Below are 8,023 nucleotides of genomic sequence, written 5' to 3' on the forward strand. Positions count from 1 at the left end.
CGCTTAACCAACTGAGCCACCCAGGCGCCCAAAAGCTATAAATTTCTTTCTAAGCATGGTTTTATCTGCATCCCATAAGTTTTGGTATGTTGTAATCTCTCTGTTATTTAGTTCAAACTATTTTCTCATTTCCATCGTGATTTGTTCTTTTATTCATGGATTATTTAGAAGGGTATTGCCTAATTTCCAACCATTTGTAGATTTTCTACCTATCTTTTTATTATTACTATCTTAAGTCCACTGTGGTCAGAGAACCTACTCTGTATTACATTAATCCTTTAAAATGTGTTGAGATCTACTATATGGTTTAATAGATCATCAATTTTGTTCAATGTTCTATGTGCTCTTAAACGAATATGAATTATGTAATTCTGGGTGGTAGTATTCTATATATCACATTCCATCAAGTTTCTTAATTGTATTTTTTCAAATTTTCTATATTTTTATGTTTTTATCTCCTTATCCAATTATTACTGAGAGAAATGTGTTAACATAACATATGGCTTTGTCTTTTTGTCCTTTTAATTCTGTTCATTTTTGCTTTATATATATTTAGGCAAATGTTGTCAATTACATATAATTCAGAATTACCATCTGAACCTTTCTGGTCTTTTGGTTATTATGAAATTTTCCTCTTTATTTCTAATAATACTTCTTAAAAAAAAAGATTTATTTATTTTAGGGAGAGAGAGCACGTGAGCAGGGGGAGGGGCAGACGGAAAGAACCCAGGCAGACCCCCTGCTGAGCTCAGAGCCCCACACTGGGCTCCATCCCACAAGCCAGAGATCAGATCAGAGCCAAAATCAACAATCCGGTGCTCAACTGACTAAGCCAACCAGGAGCCCCTCTAGTAATATTTCTTGTCTTAAAATCTACTTTCTTATAGAAGTATAGTCTGCCAGCTTTCTTTTGGTTACTATTGCATTGTATACCTCTTCTTTTCCTCTTAACCTTCCTATTGCTTTAAATTTTTTTTTTTTTTTAAGATTTTATTTATTTGCGAGAGAGAGAGAATGAGAGACAGAGAGCATGAGAGGGAGGAGGGTCAGAGGGAGAAGCAGACTCCCCGCTGAGCAGGGAGCCTGATGCGGGACTCGATCCCGGGACTCCAGGATCACGACCTGAGCCGAAGGCAGTCGCTCAACCAACTGAGCCACCCAGGCGCCCCCTATTGCGTTATAGTTAACAGATGTTTTCTAAGCAGCATACAGTCGAGTTTTATTTTTTATACAATTCACAGTGTTTGTCTTTTAATTAGCGTATTTTGTTATTTACATTCAGTTGAATTACTGATATATTTGGAGTTGAATCTTTTTTTATATTTATTTATTTATTTGAGAGAGAGAGAGAGCGCACAAGCAGGGGGAGCGGCAGTCAGAGGAAGAGGGAGAAGCAGGCTCCCCGTTGAACAGGGAGCCCAACTTGGGGCTCGATCCCAGGACCCTGGGGTCATGACCTGAGCCGAAGGCAGACGTTTAATGGACTGAGCCACCCAAGCGCCCCTTGGATTTGGAATCTTACCATCTTATCATTTCTTTTACATTTAATCTCACTTCTTCCATTTTTTCTTTTCCTGCTACTCTGAGTTCTTTGGATTAATTTAGTATTTTTATTATTCCTTTTTTCCCTCTATTCAAATCTTAGTTATACATTCTTTTAATATTTTTATTGGTTACCCCAAAGCAGTAATTCTTAAACTTTGGTTGCAAGAATGCTTTATATTCTCAAAAATTATTGAGAACACCACTAAATATCCACATGTAAAAGAATAAAGTTGGACCCTTATCTAAAACTACATACAAAAACTAACTCAAAATGGATCAAAGGCCTAAATATAAGAGCTAAAACTATCAAAACTCTTTGAAGAAAACATGGAGGTAAATCTTTGTGAACTACTGGCAGTGGATTCTTAGATATGACACCAGAAGTTCAAACAACAAGAGAAACAATGGGTAAATTGGACTTCATGAACACTAAACACATGTGCATCAGAAGACACTGTGAACAATGCCCTGGTGGTTCAGTTGATTAAGCGTCTGCCTTCGGCTCAGGTCATGGTCCCAGGGTCCTTGGATCAAGTCCCACATTGGGCTCCTTGCTCAGCAGGGAGCCTGCTTCTCCCTCTGCCTCTGCCTGCCACTCCCCTGTGTGTGTTCTCTCTCTCTCTCCCTATGACAAATAAATAAATATATTTTTTTAAATAGGCTTTATTTTTTTTTAAGATTATTTATTTATTTATTTGACGGAGAAAGAGACAGTGAGAGAGGGAACACAAGCAGGGGGAGTGGGAGACGGAGAAGCAGGCTTCCTGCTGAGCAGAGAACCCGATGTGGGACTCAATCCCAGGACCCTGAGGTCATGACCTGAGCCAAAGGCAGATGCTTAATGACTGAGCCACCCAGGGGCCCCTAAATAAAATATTTTTTAAAAAAAGACACCGTGAAGAGAGTGAAAGGCAACCCACGGAATGGGAGAAAATAATTTGTAAATCATATATTTGATAAGGGTTTAGTATCCAGAATATGTAAAGAACTCCTACAATTAAAAAACAAAAAGACCGGGCGCCTCGGTGGTGCCTGGGTGGCTCAGTTGGTTAAGCGACTGCCTTTGGCTCAGGTCATGATCCTGGAGTCCCTGGATCGAGTCCCGCATCAGGCTCCCTGCTCGGCAGGGAGTCTGCTTCTCCCTCTGACCCTATCCCCTCTCATGTGTTCTCTCTCTCTCATTCTCTCTCTCTCAAATAAATAAATAAAATCTTTAAAAAAAAAAATGGGGAAAGAACTTGAATAATTTCTCCAAAAAAGATATACAAATGACCAACAAGCACATGGTCAACGTCCTTAGTCATGAGGGAAAACACAGATCAAAAGCACATGAGATAGGATGGACCTAGAGGGTATTATACTAAGTGAAATAAGTCAGACAGAGAAAGACAAATACCATATGATTTCACTCATATGTGAAACCTAAAAAACAAATGAATAAACAAACAAACAAAAAGCAGAAGCAGACCCATAAATAGGGAGAACAATCAGGCAGCTGCCAGAGGGGGGTGTGGGGCCTGGGCACATGGCTGAAGGGGAGTGGAAGGTGCCCACTTCCACCTACAGAATGAGTAAGTCGTGGGAGTCAGAGGCATAGACGATAGAGTCATTGGTATTGTAATAGCGTCGTATGGTGACAGAGGACGGCCACACTCACCACAGAGCGTAGTACAGACTCGTGGACTCCATGTTGTACATCGTACATCAACTCTACTTCAGTTCAAACATAAAGCACAGTGAGACACCACTTCACACCCATAGTAGATGGCTGTAATGAAAATTTAAAAATAAATTAAGAAAAAAGGAGAAGAACAAGTGTTGGCAAAGATGTGGAGAAATTGGAACACTCGTGCATTGTTGATGGGACTATAAAATGATGCAGCCACTGTGAAAAACAGTTTGGTGGTTCCTGGATAAGTTAAACATAGAACTGTCAATATGACCCAGAAATTCCACTTCTAGTATATACTCAGAAGAACTGAAAATGGGCATTCAAACAAAAGCTTGCACATGAATGTTCATAGCAGCCCTAGAGACAATAGCCAAAAAGTGGAAACAACCCAAATGTGTATCAACAGGTGAATGGACAAACAAAATGTGGTTTCACACAATGGAATGTTATTTGGTCCCCCCAAAAAGAATCAAGTACTGATAAATTATAACACGGATGAGCCCTGAAAACATCATGCTAAATGAAAGAAGCCAGAGAAACAGAAGGCCACATATTGTATGTTTTAATTTATATGAAATACGCAGAATAAACAGATCCATAGAGACAGAAAGCAGATTCGTGGTTGCCAAGGGCTGGGGGACGGAGAAATGGGAGTGACTGCTTCATGGCGCAAGGTTTCCATTCAGGGTGACGAATGGGTTCTGGAACCAGATAGTGGTAATGGTCTGAATGTACTTAATGCCACTGAATTGTGCATTTTTAAATGGTTACAATTGTAAATTTTATGGTAATCTATTTTACTGCAATTAAGTTATTGAGGACCCCAAAGAGCTGTTCTTTATGTGGATTATTTCTAATAATAGTTACCATTTAGAAAGTAAAATTGGGAATTTAAAAAATATGTATACATTAATTCTAAAATAATAAGAATTAGACCATTACAAAAAACACATGTTTTATTTCTGTTTTTTATTTGTTTAAAAAAACAAAAATTAGAGTGGCATTTACATTTATTTACTTTTATTTTAATATATGGCTTTTAAAAGACGGTTTTGTTCTCATAAAAGCTTCTGTACTCAATCCTATGCTATATGATGTTTTTGTTGAAGGATATGGTGAAAGTTTGGCATTACATAGATATATAGTTGGAAAATGGAAAAGCATTTTAATAGCTTTTTTAGATAATTGTGAATATTTTTTCATATAGAACTCAAGAAGTGATCATTTCTTTTTTTTTTTTTTAAGATTTTATTTATTTAGGGGCGCCTGGGTGGCTCACTCGTTAGGCGTCTGCCTTCGGCTCGGGTCATGGTCCCAGGGTCCTGGGATCGAGCCCCACATCGGGCTCCCTGCTCGGTGGGGGGCCTGCTTCTCCCTCTGCCCACCCCCTCCTCATGTTCTCTCTCTCTCTCAAATAAATAAATAAAAATCTAAAAAAAAAAGATTTTATTTATTTATTTGACAGAGAGAGACACAGCAAGAGAGGGAACACAAGCAGGGGGAGTGGGAGAGGGAGAAGCAGGCTTCCCGCCGAGCAGGGAGCCCGATGCGGGGCTCGATCCCAGGACCCTGGGACCATGACCTGAGCCGAAGGCAGACGCTTAACGACTGAGCCACCCAGGCGCCCCAAGAAGTGGTAATTTCTTAAATGTGGAATTTGAAACTCTATCAATAAAATGTTCATATTCTTTTTGTACACAAAAAGACTTTGATATATCTTGTAATTTATTTTTTTTAAAGATTTTATTTTTGGAGCATCTGGGTGGCTCCACTGGGTGTGGAGCCTACTGAAAAAAAATTTTTTTTATTTAATTTATTTAATTTTTTCCTTTTTTTAGAGAGGAAAGGGGGAGGGGTAGAGGGAGAGGGAGAATCTCAAGCAGATTCCCCACTGAGCATGAAGCCTGACGTGGGGCTCGATCCCACGACCCTGAGATCATGACCTGAGCCAAAACCAAGAGTCGACGTGTAACTGACTGAGCCACCCAAGTGCCCCCAAAAAGGTTTTATTTTTAGGCAATCTGACATCCAGCATGGGGCTCGAATCCACAACCCTGAGAACAAGAGTCACACATACCAACCAGGCCAGCCGGGTACCCCTGTCTATCTTGTACTTTAAGTGGGCTTTTTACCATGTAAAATTTTGTAATATTGTGCATTGGTCATGATGTATGATTCTTTTAATCTGCTATTTATTGAATGCCATTTGCTAGTATTTTGTTGAGAATTTTTACATCCATATTCATCAGGGATATTGACCTGTAGTTCTCTTTTCTTATGGGGTCCTTATCTGGTATCAGGATAATGCGGACCTCAAAAAATAAGTTTGGAAGTGTTCCCTCCTCTACCCTGTTTTAGAAAAGCTTGAAAAGGATTGGCATTAATTCTTCTTTACATGTTTGGTAGAATTCACCAGTGAAGCCATCTAGGCTTTTCTTTGTTGGGAAGGTTTTATTTATTTATTTATTTTAATTTTTTTTTTTTTTTAAAGATTTTATTTATTTGAGAGAGAGAGAATGAGAGACAGAGAGCATGAGAGGGAGGAGGGTCAGAGGGAGAAGCAGACTCCCTACCGAGCAGGGAGCCCGATGCGGGACTTGATCCTGGGACTCCAGGATCATGACCTGAGCCGAAGGCAGTCGCTTAACCAACTGAGCCACCCAGGCGCCCTGTTGGGAAGGTTTTAATCACGGACTCTATCTCCTTACTTGTTATTGGTCTGTTTGGATTTTCTATCTCTTCATGATTCGGTATTGGTAGGTTGCATGCTTTTAGGAATTTGTGCATATTTTCCAGGTTGCCCAATCAGCGGGTGTGCATTTGTTCACAGTTGTCATTTATGGTCCTTAGGGCATCTGGGTGCCGTAGTGCTGGGTGCCCTGCATGCGGTGAAGCCCACGCTTCGTCACATGGATAGCCATCTAACAGTCAATTTCTCCTGTTGTATAAAAGATTTTATTTATGAATACGTATTCTCTCTTTGATTCTTTTGTCTGTCCTTGGCCGCTGGCCTGCTGGAAGACTAGTGCCATGACAGTGCATGAGCCATGTTGGACTTTGGCAAATATGCTAGAGCTCCACACAGCTCAAGGGTCTGTGCAACTTGGAAGCCAGTATGACGCTTCTGCCACTCAGACTCAGGCAAGAAGAGCTGATCTAGAGCCCCCCCATCACCACCACCACCACGGTCCCCACCTGGTCTCCCCTCCCAGAAAACAACACATCAGAGCAGCCTAGGTACTTGCTTTCCTAGAGCCTACATTGACCCCTTCAAGAGCTACTCAAAGTGTGGTCCTCTAACGACGGCCAGTCCACAAACTGCTTGTTGCCGATCTACCTTGTGCTAAGAATAGAAGAAAACAAGCATTTAGAAATTTTATCATAAGATGGCAGCAGAGTAGGAGGACCCCAGGCTCACCTTGTTCCACGAATACAACTAGATAACTACAAAATCATCCTAAACACCCAGAAATCGACCTGAAGGCTAGCAGAACAAATTCCACAACTAAGGGTGGAAAAGAGGCCTCCCTGAAGGTAGCAAGTGCTGAGAAACAAGTACGGAGAGAAACGGACAGTGGCCACTGTGTGGGGAAGGAGCCATGGCCCCAGAGGAGGACGAGACACAGACTAGCACACGGAGAAGTGCAGGGGGAACACAATTCCCCATCGCAATTGGCTTGGAAAACAGAAAGCAAGAGGGGCTGAACTTCACAAGTTCTTGCAACCACTGGGGCTTAAAGCCTGGAGTTTTAAAGGTCAACAGGCATGGTTCAGGGAGAGCGGGGGTGGGGGGCATGGTGCTGCTCCTGGAGAGAAGGCACAGCAAACAGCCCATGGACATATAGCGTGGAAACAATGATCTGAAGAGCGCCTGGGGCACACAGTAGGGAGGTTATTTGCTCTTCTCTGACTGTATCCCAGAGAGGCAGCATTCAGAGAGACCCATCCAGGAACAAAGGAACTAGCAGGTGCCATTTCCCTTCCCTGCCTCTCAGCATAAGCACAGGGCCACCTGCTGGAACCAGCGCAGCACCAGCACTCGTGACCTAACTTGCTTACACCAAGCCCTGCCCCCTTGTGCTCTGGTGCACTGCCACTCCCGGTCATGCTTTCCTCAGTCCCGGCACAGCAGGTCCCCTCCCCAGAACACTGGCCCAAACCCCTGCCCACACCTCGTCTCCCAGCCTGGGAGTTTTGCAAGGCCTCGGTTCCGGCGGTGGTGGCGACAGGTTTCATCTCACAAGCAGACCAGAGCACGCCTAGTTAAAACTCGCCACGTTTGGGCCCGTGCCCAACACTGCCCACACCAGGCAGAGAGCCTCTGCAGATGACTGGCCTGAAGGATAAAGTGGCCAGGACACAACAGCAGAGCACATGCAGCACACGTTGGAGACACTTCCGGAAGTGCCAGGCCCTGGGGAACGGGGGACGCTTCACGGCAGGGCACCACAGGACCTCTTCTTCACAAGGCTGTTACCTTCAATGGCAAGAGATGAAGCTGACTTTCCTAACACACAGAAACAGGCACAGAGACTTAGACAAAATGAGAAGACAGAGCAAGGGCAACTCTCTCGGGTCCCCTCCCTCCTCGGGAGCTTTGTACTATCACTCTGATATCACTCAATAAACCTTGCTTTGCTGCCCACCAAAAAAAGAGGGAGAGAGAAGACAGAGCAATATATCCCAAATGAAAGAACAGGACAAGGTCACTGCCAGAGATCTAAATGAAACAGATATAAGTAACATGCCTGATGGAGAATTTAAAGTAATGATCACAGAGATACTCCCTGGACTTGAGAAAAGAGC

This window comes from Phoca vitulina, unplaced genomic scaffold, assembly GCF_004348235.1.
Source record: "Phoca vitulina isolate PV1807 unplaced genomic scaffold, GSC_HSeal_1.0 scaffold118, whole genome shotgun sequence".
Classification (NCBI taxonomy): Eukaryota; Metazoa; Chordata; class Mammalia; order Carnivora; family Phocidae; genus Phoca; species Phoca vitulina.